Source organism: Pelmatolapia mariae, linkage group LG18 (genome assembly GCF_036321145.2).
Source record: "Pelmatolapia mariae isolate MD_Pm_ZW linkage group LG18, Pm_UMD_F_2, whole genome shotgun sequence".
Taxonomy (NCBI): domain Eukaryota; kingdom Metazoa; phylum Chordata; class Actinopteri; order Cichliformes; family Cichlidae; genus Pelmatolapia; species Pelmatolapia mariae.
This window is the reverse complement of record NC_086243.1, coordinates 22,587,172-22,604,804: the sequence shown is the minus strand read 5'-3', so window position 1 is coordinate 22,604,804 and position 17,633 is coordinate 22,587,172.

The following is a 17,633-nucleotide window of genomic DNA, read 5'->3' as shown; positions in this document are numbered from 1 at the left end:
GCACAAAATTCTGCACAAATCAAGGAACTGAACCCTACTGATGCTCAAATGCTCCCACCGACGTCCCAGCAGTGCTTGGAGGAAACCTATGCACATGCCTGGAGATAACACATGCAGACACACTTGTTACTCTGCATTTGAATACTGTATCCCCACTAAGCCACATCCATAACTCCAAACCTTACACTAAACTTACCCGAACACAGTTTTAACACCTTAAAAACCAACTTGCTTTGCAGCAGTTCTCATAAAGCACAAATTGTTCTAAGCATATGATTTAAACCTGAAACTCATTTTCCAGCCGGATGAGTTTAATAGTAGGTTTCCTCCATATTTTGTCAGATTTAATTCAAATTTAATGTTTGTTAGCTTGCATCAAATGTACTCTGCCAGCCGGAGTCTTTGATTATATTTGGACTGTCTCTGTGTGAAGGGAGCACCCGCTGGTTTCAAATGCATTCACATTTGCAGAAAAAATAAAGGGGACAGGATTGCAAAACAAGTTTTATGTTGCTGCAAAGTTTAACAATGTGATGAAAAACCCTTTTATGTAATGCATATGATATAAAACAATGAAAAAGTATTTCTGTTTCTATTTCTATCGTTTTCTGACGTTCCAACAATAATATATCACTGACGGAGTTGTTAAAGGATTTGTCTGTCATCGAGTCAGGAACTGTTCTTACTGCTGGGAGGAAATCTGTCCAGTTTCAAGTCCAGCTGAATTTTGTATCCGTGCAATTCAGTTGCACTTCTGAGAAGGATGACTCAGACAGAGAAAGAAGTCAAGTGACAGGAGACAGAAACCAAGTCACACTAAACCATTTGTTTGTGGGGTTTACTGAGGAATTGTTTCTGTGTCTGAACATGACTGAACATGTTTAGACTGAGTCAGAGTAGACACCCTAAGAACATTTGGACAGGGAGAGTTCAAACAAGGAGGAAGTAGACCAGTGCCACTGAGAGATGTACTGTATTTCACTGTACGCCCACGCCCACGGTGATAACAGCCTGCAGAGTGAAGAGTGAAGATTCGTTTTTCATCCATCCACATTTTTTCTCTTCTGTTTGGCGTTCCCACTGAGGGCAGTTGGAACTGTTTGATCAACAGGAAACCAACAGACACTCAGTTCGCTCTGACTTCATGAATGAAATTGTTTTCCATTTGTTATTTCTCTGAGTGAGTTGCTCGGTCTGTGATTATCGCAGAAAAATGACATTGTCTTTTTAATTATTACAAAGCGGCCTGCATGGGGCAAAAATTACATCATTACGTCCCGCCACACCACAAAGTTGCCCTGCTAAGTTGCAAAACAGAAGATTCAGCATGAAGATACACCCTCAAAGCACAAGGAATAAACCAGCTTTATTAGTTTAGTTTATAGTTTATTATAGTTTTGTATTTTTTGTTTAGTTTTTATTTTTATTTCATTTTGACATTTTGCTTTCAATCCAGTTTGGTTTCAGTTAGTTTCCAGAATTTGCTCATTTCACTTTTGTTTGAATATGTTTTGTTTTTATTAGTTTCAGTGTATTGTTGTATTTAGGTCATATGCCAGAGGCAGGATTTAGGAAAGTCAGTACAGGAATTTTAGATAAAAACACAGAGCTTCTTCAAAGCAGTTGAGTCACCGTCTGGTAGACGTCCAAATTCTCAATAAACATGTCCATTAAGGCCTCATTAGGCAAGTTGTTGTAACACATTTGATTGGCGTAACAAATGCTAAGACTAAGGAGATTTCCTCATGTGTTTTTATTTGGTTTTAGGTTGTTTTATGCTAGTTTTTGTTTTATTAAATTTTTCTTTTTTTGCATTTTTAGTTAAATGAACTTTTTTCGCATATAGTTTTAGTATTTCATTATTTAACCTTGGTTATTTAATACTCTGGTGCTGGAGTTTCTAATAACAGTGAATTGGCAGCATATCCTTCAGGCCCTGCGACCTGGCTCTATCACATCCTTTAGAAACTCTGTGGTGATGTAGGATAGGGGGGAGTTGAGTTCGGCAGTTTTTTTGTGGTATGGTGAAATGCACTGACCTGTTGGGGGAGAACTTCGATGAGTGCCTTTGACATAACGTGATGTGCAGTTTAACACTATAGTGTATTGTTTTTGTGCTCCCTGTGCCTGTGTGGGTTCTCTCCAGACCCTCCAGCTTCCTTCCACAGAAAAATACATGCATGTTGGGTTAAGTGGTGATTCTGAACTGGTTATAGGTTTGATTATGGTTTGTTTATGTAGTCTGTGAGTCTGTTTAGGTTTACCCACTAGTCACTCATGGGACTGATTAACACACCTGTTCCTCATGTGGACATCAAGGCTGACTGTTTAAAGCTGAGGAAACCCCTCAGTTGTCACCAGATCTTTGTGTCTGCAAGAGGTATAGTGTTCTGGCTCCTGTGCTGTTTGTGCTGCTCATCAGTTTGTTTTCTGGAGCATTCCCTCTGTGCGGATTTCTCCAGAGTCCCTCAGGTGTTGCTGACAGTGTGTGCACGCACCTACAAGCTTACCTGCAGCTCCTCCACCCAGATTCAGACCCCTTTGCTTCTCAGACAGCATTTTCCCCCCTCTCAGCATTTAAAGCTACCTGTAAATAAATATGTGTTAAACTCCTTTGCGTCCAGTCTTGTTGTAAGTCCTCTGTTAGGTCATTTCTATATCAGAGAAAGGCTTCAACTAGTCTGTGAGATTAAGCTGGATAAAATGTGGTAGTATTCTTGTAGTTTTCTTTGTTAATATACACATATGCTTTAGTACAAACAGATATAGTAGGTAGTATGTAAGGATATCAAAAGTGCAAGGTTTTGAGGTATTCTTTCTCTCTCTCTCTCTCTCTCTCTCTCTCTCTCTCTCTCTCTCTCTCTCTCTCTCTCTCTCTCTGTGTGTGTGTGTGTGTGTAGTACATTCGACAAATAACTAGTTTTTGTGCTTTAACTCTGGATGACTTTATTTGAAACTGAAATTCATGAAACAATAGCAGTTACAGATAGAAGACTGAAAACTCTTTATTTAATCAAAACCAGTAAAATGAATAAGGCCACATTAAAAACTGATTTGTGAACATAAACATCAAATTATAATTGTATCAGATACATTCATTTATGAAGTGCCTTAATAACCTTTTTATGTTATACACATACTTCTTATATACCACTGGTCTGAGAAATATTGTGATTTTTATAGTTATAGTGTTGGTCTTCATTTCTGTTTTTCTTTTTATTTCATCATCTTCAGAAGAAACACAGCAGGAGACTCACTGAGAAGGAGTGGAGGAATTAATACATCAGTTTGAATAATGTTAATCCATCAACCAGATAAAATAGCAACTGGAGTCATTTAGTGTGTTAGTAATCGTTCCCATTGTCTTCACTTTTCATGTACTTACCCACTAGACATGATCACTCCTTCACTTCATTCCTTTACTGTAGCAAAATTGGAGCCAGACTCCCTCTACGAGTTTTGGGTCTGTTAGGAACAAAACAAAACAAAAATTAAAAATGAACCAGTCCTGCTGTGTTGATCTTCATGCCAAAAATGCCACACAGTTCTTCACTGTTGCTGCTGCTCAGCAGAAACTTGGACCTGATTCTTGATTTTTTTTAATGCACTGTGTGGTTACCTGTAGGGTTGTGGCTTTATGTCTGATCCCTGCTGTGCTTTCTGTAATAAAAAGAGAAAAAGGTTTTAGGGGGAGCTGCTAGTTTCACACACCATGCAGAAGTAAAATTAATGTGATGTAGAGTCAGACTGCTGAGTTTTCTTTTAAACAACAGAAAGAGTAAAGTGCTGATATGCTACAAATTGTTTTGAGATGTAAATACTGAAATTATTATTATTATTCCTTAATTTATTTTATTTGTTAAACAGAAATTTGCCTTACTGAGTGGTGTCGTCGACATCCCGCTTGTGTCACGCGGCATTTTTTCAGATGTTTAACATTTGGGCTTTTCGCCTTCGTGTTGTGTGCAGAGGTTATCTCCTCTGTCTGCGAAAAAAGAAGCAAATATTCAATATTTAAACACCAAATCTTCTTATTTCATTTCATTTTGATAGTTTCTGTAATAATTAATGAAAATCTAGATGCTGGGTTTCGTAAAGTTGTCCTCCTTACCTGTGTAGGCTGTTCAGCTGTCATGTCAGATGAGGCCGTGATGAGCAGGATCGCCTGCAGACACAAAAGGACCAGCAACGTGTTTTTGTTCATGATGAGTGGCTGAAGAGTTTGATAAAGATGTGAAACAAACACACGCACAGGCCTTTATATACTCTTCGCCAACAAATAACTTCCATCTGAAGAGGGAAAAAAATAGGGTGTGTGTGTAGATAAAATGTAGCTTGTCCAAAAATGTGCAGCATATATGAAAGATGTTTGAAGGGGGTTGTTTAACTTATCTTGATTTAATTTGATCACGTCATTTACTCTGTGTTTATTTACCTGATCTCTTGGTTTCCTTCCTGCAGTCCCTCCTTTGGGTAATTCACAACAGTTAAAAAAAATGTGTCACTGAACTCAGCAAAGACCAGAAATTAAACACTTAATCTTCATTATAAAAAAAAGAATGAATAAACACAGGGCTGTCAGAGTTTCACTTTCTATTGAAGACCTTTTTCCACAAGCAACATTCGAGAAGGAAGATTTTAAATTTCAGTCTCTTGAGGTGTTTTCTTGAGGATAACCTGCATATTTGACTGTGAAGTAGCTTAACTGTATGGTTTGTTTTAAACAGTAGAGTTAATGATTTGGTAGCTGTTAACCACTGTGGCCTTAGTTGCATAACAAAGTGTTGCTAACATGCATAAAACGACAACATGCCCTTCAATGTAAGGGAAGTGGTGTGGGTTTAAAGCGGATTTTATCTCTGTTTTACGGTAGCAAGCGATATGTTGAGATGGGGAATCTTCAGGGAAATAGTATAACGTAAACCCGACTGGAAAATGAACATTCTTAGATGTTGTTTCGTTTATGAGTGGGTGGGTGTGGGTTCATTATTGTGAAATGTGCACTTACTAAATGTTTTCTTCCAACAGCCGACACACACTGTTGTGTCTGTCTGCCACATTACAGCTACAAGAGAAGTGCTTGTTTGTCCTGTAATTCCCCGTAAAGAAAAGGAAAACCTGCTGTTATTTAATACATGTGGACTTTTCTTTTACAACAGGGGTGTCAAACTTATTGCGGGGAGGCCAGAATCAGCCAAGCAAAGACTCAGATTACAATTACAGTTACTCCAATTTCCATTGCAACTGAGCATTACCTCAATGTGCTTGTGGTAGTCATGGTAATGCGTCCAAAAGTCTGTGACATCATTTGTATGCCACACACACTCAACACAAAAAAACAGAGGACGTCGAGGTGATGGTATACCTGCTGCTCGGCCTGTTGCCCTCGTCACTGAGTGGCCAATTGGTGGCGTGCAGTCTGTTGATGTCACATTTTAAGATTGACTCAACTCTTAGAACCCAGGCCAGAAAAAAAATCTGGTACCATGTATTTCCATCTAATGGAAAACCCTAAAAAGTCGAGTCCAGTCACCTTCTTTCCAAGCTCCTTAGACTTGCAATAAAATCATTATTTCAAGTGATATATTTACTGAATAGAAGAATGAATGCTCTTCATGCTTTCCAGCTGTCAGTGTGATTATAACTCAGACCTGTAGCGGTTGATGTGAGTTTGACCTTTTTATGTTAAAACATATGTGTTATACTTCATAACTAGCAGGTACTTACAAATTATTGATCCTTGATGAAGATAGTGGGCACTACAGTATACAAATCAATATAAATTATTAACTTTTATATAAAGTTGCAGTGATTAATATTTCTTGCGATAGTCTTTAGTTCTCTGGTCTTGTTTCATCTGGTTTTCTTCTGAAAACACACACACACACACACACACACACACACACACACACACACACACACGCGCACACAAACAGAAAAGAGGAAAACTCATTGCAGAGGAATTAACATTGGACTGATGTTAATAAAACAGCAGCACTTTTCTTGCATGCACAGATGTTTTCTTTTTCCTCACCTGCACAACAGATGTGATCAAAATTTGATCAAAATGTGTTTCACTGTTTTTTCAGAGCTTCCTGTCGAGGGTTATGTTGTTGTTTATGTTGTTGCCATAAACTGTAAAAAGAGATCTTTCCACAGCCTGCACTGTTTCCTGTGTGCAGGTGTTCAACATGAAAGCAGCATCATCTAGCTCAGATCTTCTTTTAGCAGACATCAGAACTTCTTCATGCAGTACACATGACTTGATATCCCCCCCCTCCCCCCCTGATTTGACTTGTTTCTGTTTCTTACTTACTGCATAAAGTGGTTATAAATTTAACTCAAGTTCTTTATGACTCTGAGGGTGTAATAACTGCACACGTGACACATGACAATTCATTTCAATGCAAGGTAATATTTTGATTTCTGAGTTTACATTCATACATAATTACCTTCACAAAAAGAGGGTCCTGCGCAGTATCTTAGCTCTTCTGGACAGAGATCTCGGATGTTGTTCCTGGGATCTGCTGGAGTCACTCGCCTAGCTTCAGAGTCACTGAACCAAGTGCTCCGATTCCTACTGGAACCACTGTTACCTTCACCCTCCACATCTTCTTGAGCTCTTCTCTGAGTCCTTGGTACTTCTCCAGCTTCTCAAGTTCCTTTTTCCAGATGTAGCTATCATTCTGTATCGCTATGTCAGTCACTACAGTCATCTTCCTCTGGTTGTCCACCACTACTATGTCCAGTTGGTTAGCTATCACCAGTTTGTCTTTCTGTATCTGGAAGTCCCAGAGGGTCTTAGCTGGGTCATTTTCAACCATCCTTAGGGGCGCCTCCGAGTTTGACCTCGGGACTTCCAGGCCATACTCGGCACAGATGTTTCTGTATACTATGCCGCCACTTGGTTATGGCGTTCCATGTATGCCCCGCCTGCTAGCATCTTGCATCCTGCTGTTATGTGCTGGATTGTCTCAGGGGCATTTTTTTTATTTATTTATTTTTTGCGCCTGTCCCGTTTGGTTCTTTTGCCATCAGAATTATTGTCTAAAGGCGAAGAAAGATGCCCAACGGATTTACTTTACTAAATGGACCATCCCAGCCTTGCCGTAATGGTCTATTTGATTCACCTTTTATTGTTTATTTTATTTTATTTTCACTTGCTAAATACGGGACAGACTTGACTGGGGAAAAGAAAGGGGAGAAAGAAAGAGGGAAAGAAAAATAAAGGGCAAAAAACAAAAACCAACAAAATAATCAGAGAAAAAATACATATATCAATCACCTGGATCACCTGTTGAGAAAGAAAAAAGAGAAAACAAGCAGAAGAAAAAAAAAAGAGCAACATAATAAACAACATCACAATGATCTATGGGAATATAACAGTAAATACTAAATATTAAACATTGTGCAGCACGTAAGATCGACAGCGCACAGTGTGCTTTGAGGTAGGAGCCAAAAAGGGTGTAGTTTGTGTGTGTGAGCACCCGTGTGTACACCTGTGAGCATGAGCGCGCTTCTATTTAAAAGGTTCCTTCATGTAATGATCTGCTAGAGGGTGTGGGGAGCCACAGGCCAGTCCTCCAGGACATGAAGCAGGTATGGAGGAGATCAAAACTCCCGACATCCAGAGGCCCTCAGAACACAAGAGACCAAGGAAGACCAACAGACGGGCAGCCGCGCCACTGTCCCAGAAAGAGCTGAGGAGAGTCCCAGATGAGGGGTCACTCAGCAGCCGCGGAGCAGAAGCCGGGGGGGGTTGCAGTGACGTGCCCGTGAGCTCCACCGGCAGCCAGCTGTGCCTGAGTGACCGAGCCCCAGGCCGAGAGGCCGAGGGCACCCCACCCCCGAAGTGGCCCGAGCGAGCCCCAGGCTCCAGGCCCCGACAAGCAGCCACCAAGGAGTGAGCCGGTGTGTACCTGGACGCCCATCCCCGGACACAAAGAACCACCAACGCACCGATGTCTGAGGGCGTCTGCCACTGGCAGGGGAAGTGGTGGGGGGAGATAGGCCTCCAAGCCTTGGAGGGCCTGAGATGTCCCCAGAGAGGTGGCGTCTGATACCCAACCTGACATATAGACACAGACATACAGGCACACACAGATACAAACATCCATTCCCACCCTCATGCTCTCATATGCAATTACTCAACACTCACCCAACGTGGAGACAGACATAAAGAGACACTGTACACACAATCACACTCCCCAAGCGTACTCTAAGCCCCAGGTCTAGGTACCCTTGCCCCTGGAGGGGGAAACTGCACCCAGACCCAGGTAGTGTTACCCTTTTCCCTGGGGTGGAGAGAAGCAGACTGCCCCGACTCGGCAGCAGCAGGGAGGCCCCACATTCCAGACCCCAATTGGACGGCCAACTCCTCCTCCTAGCCCCCCCGCTCCAACAGGCCGCAGAGAACGGGGGTGTGTGTGTCTCAGGGGCATCTTTACACAGCCTGCACCTGGAGTCTTGCCTGGTGTTGTAGACTCCAGCCTCTATGGATCTTGTACTTAGGGCTTGTTCCTGTGCTGCCATGATTAGTGCCTCTGTTGTCTTTGAGTCCTATTTTTTTATCTACCGGTGGTACATAGCGTGCAGGGGCCTGCACGGGGCCTCAACAGGAGCAGCAGCACAGTTCTGTCCATGTTGAACTGAGGAGTGTGATGCAGCTGTGAAACTCTTGAATATTTGTATTCTCCCTGCTAGCTATAATTTCAATGTGGACAGGGAGGAGGAAGTTGAGAGGCAGCATCAAAATGAAATAATAACACTGTAGTCAAACAATACACAGACCTCAAGTGCCTCCACTGCTTTGCTTTTAAAACTATGCAGAACTGTACAGGATTTACTGACCCAGCTGAGTGCTTACATGATGACAGCTTTTTTAAGTTTAATGCTTCATGGCTTTCTATTACCGTTAAAGATGATGCACAAAGACTAAAATTTCTACTTCAGTCAGCTTTATTTTGCAGCACAGAATACACAAAGTGAACTGTTATGAAATCGACAGCACTTGAAGAAAGCTTATTGTTTCAATGAAGAACATGAGTAAGGCCATAAAACCTTTCTGCAAGTTTGAATGCTTCATGCTTTCCTTCAGTCAGGTGTGATAAGTGCAAATGCATACTGGGGATTATTGATTCTTTTAATGCAGATACATATCAGTGAAGAATGTAGGGATTTCTTACATCATGCAAAGCATCACTGGTTATTGCCTTCATAACAGTACATGGAAACAACGAAAAACATTTCTTGTAACGAAGGAAGAAAGTCTCTCAGAGAGAAGATGTAGTCGGCAAAGGTCTGAGTTTTCAGCTCTCTGGTGGGTCATCTGGTTTTCTTCTGATCACTGAGACACACACAGAAAAAAAGGATTTAACATTTGACTGATCGTAATAGATCAATTACTGTAGCAGTTTTCCTGAGTGCATGGATGAGTTCTTTTTTGCTCACTTTTTTTTGTTTTGTATATCGAAAACAACATTTCAGTTTTTCTTCAGAACGGCCCGGGGAGGCATTGATGTTGTTTTACCATTCTGTAAAACCAGAGAGAGAAACAGAGTGTGATTACAACACAGCCTGCTTCCACAGGCTGCACGTGTTAGACATGAAAGCAGCGCTGCCTGAGTGAGATGTTCTTTTGGCAACATCTAAACTTCTAAATCAGTTTTTTTTTTTTAAATCTGTAGCATGCACACAAACATACAATGCACAGTGCCTCCCATTAAACACCTCATTTCACTTGTTTATGCTACTTGCAGAAATCTGTGGTAAGTTTACCTTATTACCAGGAATATTAGGGTTGGCCTGTGGCAAAACAACAACAAATAATTAATTTGTGTCATTTATATGCAAGACAATCTGTTCAATGATGAGTTTATTATTAGATCCTTTAATTTTACTGTGAATGAAAAAATAAAGAAATCTGGTCTTACTTGGCCAAGGAGGGAACATCCACCAGGCCTCGAGAAACAGGACTGTCGTTTGACTCTTTCTCTTCCCTTTCGTCTGTCATCCCTGGTTATTCCCTTCACCAACAAGAGAATGCTTTATTCACTATTGGTATTAGCAAATTTAGCAAAAAATAATAAATAAATAAAACATCTAATGCAACAACATGAAATATTCATTAATATGTATCCAGCACTTCCCAAAGTTTATGACTTCTTACCACATCCAGAGATTGTTTCTGAGGATCGTCTGGCAGTGTGGCCGCATCTGTGGAAGTGAAGCCTGTGATGAGCAGGAAAACCTGCAGACTCAAGAGGAGCAGCAGCACTTTTCTGTCCATGGTGAACTGAGGAGTGTGATGCAGTTGTGAAACACTCCAGTATTTATATAATCCCTGCTAAATAATCATTTCTACGTGGACAGAGAGGAGGGAGTTACAATAAAGATTTTGAAATCCGATATCCGATAGAGGCAGAATCGAGGCATTTAATTCGTCCATACACATGCACATATTTTCATAACGCTGACTCTCTTCTGACTTTTCAGCACATGCAGTTATCCACAGAAGAATGTTTTCCTAGAACTCAACTGACTAACTTGTACAATCAAGAATCTGTGGCAAGATCTGAAAACTGCTGTTCACAAACGCTGTCCATCTAATCTGACTGAGCTGGAGCTGTTTTGCAAAGAAGAATGGGCAAGGATTTCAGTCGCTAGATGTGCAAAGCTGGTAGAGACATACCCTAAAAGACTGGCAGCTGTAATTGCAGCAAAAGGTGGTTCTACAAAGTATTGACTCAGGGGGCTGAATAATTACGCACACCCCACTTTTCAGTTATTTATTTGTAAAAAATGTTTGGAATCATGTCTGATTTTCGTTCCACTTCTCACGTGTACACCACTTTGTATTGGTCTTTCACATGGAATTCCAATAAAATTGATTCATGTTTGTGGCTGTAATGTGACAAAATGTGGAAAAGTTCAAGGGGGCCGAATACTTTTGCAAGCCACTGTATCTGCATCACAAAGTACCCTTGGACAAGATACTGAACTCTGAGTTGTTCACAATGCATCCATCTGACGCATTAGGTGAGTGTCTGTGGTGTAAACACTAGTCTACTATTACTTAGAAGTTAGAGTTAAAAAGTGTGTAGGCATAGAAATGCATGTGTCAGTGCTCGGATGAGGCTTCCAGTAGAAAGCTGATTGAGGGCTTAACTGAGTAGAACAGTGCTATTTGTGAACATTTGTTTTTGCACAGCTCTCTAAAGTCCTGCCAAATTATTGCAATTTTGGCCAAGCTTTAGCTGTCCCGCAGTTAGCCTCACATTTGACTCTATACTTTCTCATATATTTGAGTTCTAATCAACTCAGTAACTGATAGGTGCCCAGCTCCTGCGGCTACAAAACAAGCCCAAATCATCACCCCACCATCAACATACTTAAATGTTGGTATGAGATCCGTGGGTTCTGCATCTGGGTCCTTTTTGACATAACTGTGACAGAAACCACCAAACAAACCAAACTTTGTTTATTGTTTAGCATACATTTAAAATGTTAACTAATGTCTCTAGAGTCTGAGGCTTTTTTCTTTATCTGCAGTTTGTCTGCATGATTGGCCTTGCAGTGAACTTATTCAGACAGCCACGTCTGGAAAAATGATGGACTTATTATTTAGAAAAGGTGTTTAATCCTTCCCAGATTGATAGGAAGCAACTGCAGCTTCTCTAGGATTATTGCTGATGTTTTTCCTCCTTGGCATTGTGTAAGACACACCTGAAAGCAGTAAGAGTGTATTTAGGTTTTCACAAGACAAATTGTGAATGGTAAACATGTAATTTTCCAGTAGCTTTTACATAAGAAATATTGGATAATATGTTTCATATCACATCCTGAATATGACTATAAACAAGATGGAAAGTTACAGTAAGTTTAGTAAGACTAAAGTTAGAGTATTTACCACATTTTTCCTTTGATTATATTCATTAGCTGATAATAAATTAATTAATAAAAAAAATTCTTCTTTGTTTTGATGTTTATTAAAGACAGTTTTTAGGTAAATTGTTATCTGTGTCAACGTCTCCCAATAAATACTTAATTTTGCATGCAACAAACTATACTGACTCACCATCTTGTGGTCATAGTACATAGATACACTAAGAGAGACCACTACAGCATCTACTTAGGCCAGGGGTAGGCAACTCCAGGCCTTGAATGCCCCTGTCCTGCAGGTTTTATATGTCCTTGATCCAGCACTGCTCATTCAAATTGCTAAATGACCTCCTCAACATGTCATGAAGTTCACCAGAGGCCTGGTAATGAACTAAGCATTTGATTCAGGTGTGTTGACCCAGGGTGAGATTTAAAACCTGAAGGGCACCGACACTAGAGGCCTGGAGTTGCCTACCCCCGACTTAGGCTAAAGAAAAGACAAGTAAATGTCAACAAATTTAACAACTCCGAGGAATGTATATGTCTATATGTGAAGGGATGTTACCTCAAAATACTTCACTTTGTATACAATAGTTAAAAATAAAGACAGACCAACTAAAAATAAGTCAGACTGACTCTGCTTTTGTGCTCACTTGCAGACTGTTTTCTGAATGTTGATGAAAATTACACGACGCCAACGTCACGATGTCCATTTTTTAAAAAATCATGTTAACTGAAAAATGTTTTATTTCCAATTCTTCTGCCATATTTTCTTCCTTAATGAATTATTTTGAAATCAAAAGTGCAGTTTTGGAGCTGGTTGTCTATTAATTTATGTATTATTACAGTGTGAAACTCAAATTTTATGTACATTGCATTACATTTTGAGTGCAGTTTTTAATCTTTACATCTGACATGTAGGGGTGGCGCATATGACATGAGCACAGCCTCATCACTTATGTAAGCCAGTTTGGTCTGTGCTGAATATTTCTGTCAATCTAAATAAAAAGTCATACCCTTGTTGGTCATTTATGACTTTTTCCTTGCAACACCGATTTCACCCACCAGAGGTCCTCAGTTGTTCACGCCACACTCCATCATTCACATGCAGTTCCCCTCACTTTATCAGTCTTGTAGTGTACATGTACCAGTTTTGTCCATCCTGTTCTTATTGATGACTTTGATCTTTGCTTGACAAAGACCCCCCGCCCCCCACAGTCTTACTGAACACTAGTAACATATTGTGGATGTTTGGCAGCTCTGACTGTTTCAGTCGGTGTTACAAAGCAAACAGATTTTATTGCAGATAGAGAAGCTTCTTATGTTTTTTGAGGTTTAACATGTTACATATCAATGCTTGCAAGAATAGATTCAGGTCTTTACTGAAATATGATATATATAGATATATGAACAGTTAATTATTAAAGTATAAAACTGTCAAAACCAAACATGTTTAGCAGCCACATGCTCTCAATCTAGACTACAGAACTGTCTCTTCTGTTCTACTCAGTCATACACTAGCTTTTCTAAACTTCCCTCTTCATCACAAATATATAATTGCACATAGCAGATATAATTTCTTTTAATGTTATTAGCGCATTATCATCTATATATTTTAAATACGACTGACTGTCATTTCATGTTTGAATGCTGTTGTGAGTCTTCATAACTGATATGGATATAAACTACCCACTGTGACCAGAGCAGCTGCAGAAGCAGAAGAAGCAAAGGCAATGATGAGCAGGAAAGCCTGCAGGCCTGACAGGATCAGCATCAAAGTTCTGTCCATGACTGACCCACTAAAAATAACACAAAGCCAACCTTTATGTGCTCCTAGAGCTAGTATGGAACACATTGAATGATAACAAAAATGAGGATGAGAGATAATTCACTTTAGTACTAGCAAATTAAATTTTGCCTGTGAGAGAGTTAATTTGCATGTGTGAAGGTTACTACCTGTAATATAAAAACACTTTTTTATGTTGTAGCCTGTGCAGCAGTCTGCCGATCAGTGACAGGTGAGTCTTGATGGTCCTGTCCAGGCAGCTGAGACAGAGAGGTAAGATGCTGTGCCATCATTGCACAGGTCTCATCATTTCCCCACGGCTGTCCTTCAATCACTTAACAGTCCTTCAGTGCTGTTACAACAAGGTAGCCAGTGTTAGCATTGGCTAAGGCAATTGACACTGCTCAACTTAAAAAAAACAAACAAACCCAAAACAAAACAAAGCAGGAATGCAATGGGAAAAAATACATTTTGGACTATTTTTTGGTTACTATATACTTACTATTATGATTGTAGTGTATTATGTATACATGTGTATGGATCCTATCTCCCCCTTAACCAATGAGCCAGTCCCAATGAAATGCAACACATAAGGCGACTAATGACGTCTGTACATTTAAAAAAAAGATTTTTTATTAATCCCAACTGTTTTGATTTTCATATTTATCAACCACTTGTGAATGTGATCTTATGCTCTGCTTTTGCGTTTGTTTCACGTTCGACATTCATCGTGACATTGTATGCGTGTCATGAGATACATCACACATGCACTCGCCTGTCAAACTTGGCTGGACTTCCCCCAATTTATACTTTATACTTGGCTAATAACAGCTCAGGATAAAGAAATCGTTAAAAAAACATTTTAAAGAATGTTAAAAATTTTATTAAAATGAAATTAATAGCACTATTAAGGCATTTCAATTGAATTTAAATAATGGAAGTTTAATTATATCTTCACCTCTTTCATGTTTAAAAAAATAGTACAAATTACTTTACCTCAATGGACCAGCCATTACTACAGCACAGCTAGCCTTGACTAGAAATATAACCCATCCACCAGAACCGTTAAGAGTTTCTAATTACGCCAATGTGTGTGTGACTTTACCAACGATTTCATTATATAACCTTTCGCATTTAAGCTTGAGATTTCGTCCTGTTTCCAGTCATAATGCTATGTTATGGTAACTGCCTACTGACTCCAAGATAGAGATATTAATGTGATACTGATGTTTGTTAATGACTTATATCAGACAGAGTCTCATTATAATTTTAAAAAAGTTAACATATTTATTTTGTATGTAACATTTCCTTCCTTCTTAATTGCTTAATTCTTGGAAAGTGTCAGTTGTTTTAACGGGAAACACATTGTGGATAAGTGAAAGTTTATGCACAATTGGCCACTTCTATAAAACAACAATGAGAAAGTCATCATTACAATACTAGTGGTAACTAAGTACACACTACACTCAAATCTCCTACTAAGTGGTGCTGAAGGACGTACAAAGTCTTTTAGCTTGATAAGACTCATAACGTTTAGTTTGTTATCATGACTGACGACAAGTGATAGTTTCTCACTTGTCGTCATTTATTTAATCGCACAGAAGTTTTTTTTCACTACTAGATATGACCACAACATGCAAGCTGTGATCAGCATGCAAGTGATAACAATATTTATTTGGACAACTGAGGTGACAGCATCTTCCACATACTTTCAGCTATAGACACTATTCAAACTTACCTACAAAGTCATTGAACTATTACACTTATTTTGATTTTTTGATGTCATTTACAATTTTTGTTCAGTTACAGTTACAGTTTTGTTCATGTTTGAATCTTTGGAGTCAAAGTGGAGGCATCAGGTGATCCCTTTAAAATGCTGCTGAGCTGTAAATTTTCCCTCTGCACAGGCTAATTTTATAGTAGGATAAAGTTGTACTTAAATCTGTCTTATTTCAAACAATGTGCACCTCAAAGCAAACAGTATTACACTCTTTGAGCTGGAGCCAACCTACTAATGAGTCAGAACACCTAGTGCCTCTGATCACCTCTCACTCCTCATCCAGTGGTCTCCTGAATATATTTGTGCTTGCAGTTCTAATATTTTTGTGTCACTGATGGTATTAAAGTGTAGACGTTTACGTTTTTTGTATAAAGGACAGTGTTGGGGAGTAACGGAATACATGTACCGCCGTTACGTATTTAGAATACAAAATATGAGTAACTGTATTCCGTTACAGTTACTGTTTAAAAAGGTGGTATTCAGAATACAGTTACTTTGGTGAAATAAATGGATTACACGGCGGTACTTTCCTGTTTCATATTGTCGCGGGTCAGGACTGTTTGGGTTTGTTTGACAGCTACGCTCTGGCAGGACAGGAATGTAGCCTTGTCCTGTGAGCCACCGTAAGGATGTACCTGGAGTAGAACTGGACTGTCACCGGCCTCAGGCTCTTCACCTTTTCAAAGACAAAGCAGTCATTTAGATAAAATATTAGATATTGTTTACCTGTAAATGCACAAAGAGAATTTAGAAATGTAATTATTGTCAAGAGTGAAAAAGCACTGATAGTATAATCTACAGCTGTGGCCAAACATTTCGAGAATGAGAAGTGTTGTTTATTTACAAAGTTTGCTGCTTCAGTGATAGTTGTATATCATATTATATCACTTCAAACAGAGGTGATCCAGTAATGCTGCACTAATGAATTAGACTAACTATTCACTTTAGCTAAAGTTATTAAGTTAGCTAAAGAGTTGGGATGCTGTGTAAGACATAAATAAAGCTAAAATACAAAGGTTTGGACGCTGTTTTGCATGTTTCCCTACTGTAGGGGTCTCTGCAAGCATACAGGGCTCTGACAGGGTACAAGATGACAACTTTGGAATTCTACTAGAAACAGTCGATCATATTTGTTTGTCAAAGCTAAATCCAGGGCAAACTAGGCTAAATTAGCTTTTTTAGCTAACAGCTACAATAAGCATAAAAGTTACTGTACGGCTATCAATTGTTAACATGACGCTTGTTCTTATACACGTAATACATTTATTACCAACCTAAAAGTTTATCCGCTGGTCATTCGACATGACGAATGACTTCTGAAGTCTTAATTCAGCTCAAGACGCTGTAGATTCCCGTCAGTAACACTTTCGGCCCGCTGGTAAAACGTAGTTCTATTAATCTGCGCTCGTTTACTCTTGAACCTGAACCGGAACCGGAAGTAAGTTCCAAAAAACTGAATTTTGGAACTGAAATTGAATTGTAGAACTGAAACTGAATGGTGAGAGTGAAACTGAAATTATTCGAGAGCTGAATTTTTAAAGGATAAAATGCAGTTTCAAAGCAAATGAATTCATTTTCAATATATAAAATTCAATTTCAATTTAGTGATGATCATTTTCAAACCATAAATTCAATTTCAAATTAGACTAATTCAAATTCAGTTTTCAAAAGCTTTTATTCAAGTTACAATTCAAATTCAAATTTAACTTATTCAAATTCAGTTTCTGATGGCACAGATTTCTGCCCATAGTTCTGGGCAACAGAAGTCTTATTTTGTAGTGTTTGCTTGTGACCACCAGTTACATACTGTGTAATACTGGGAAGACACCAGTGAGACAGAGATGTGACTGTGACTCTGCTCAAAAAAGTTTGACAGTTTCAGTCAGTGTTACAAAGAAAATAAGGATTTTTTTGCATGTAGAAAAGCTTCTTCTGTGTTCTGATGTTTCATGCTCAGTGCAAAAACAGACTGTCTGATCAAACTATTTTTTTAGTAAAATTTGAAAAATCTTCTTTCAGTGTCTTAAAACCAGCACAGGTAAGTCAGCAAGTTACTGAATAAAATGTGCAGAAAACATGTGGAAGTTTTACAGTTGTTCAAAGTCAGTGAGTCAGGGGTTTGAAGGAGAAGCAAATATACATATGATACATCTGATTTTCTGGCGCTGTGTTTAACACCATCTTATC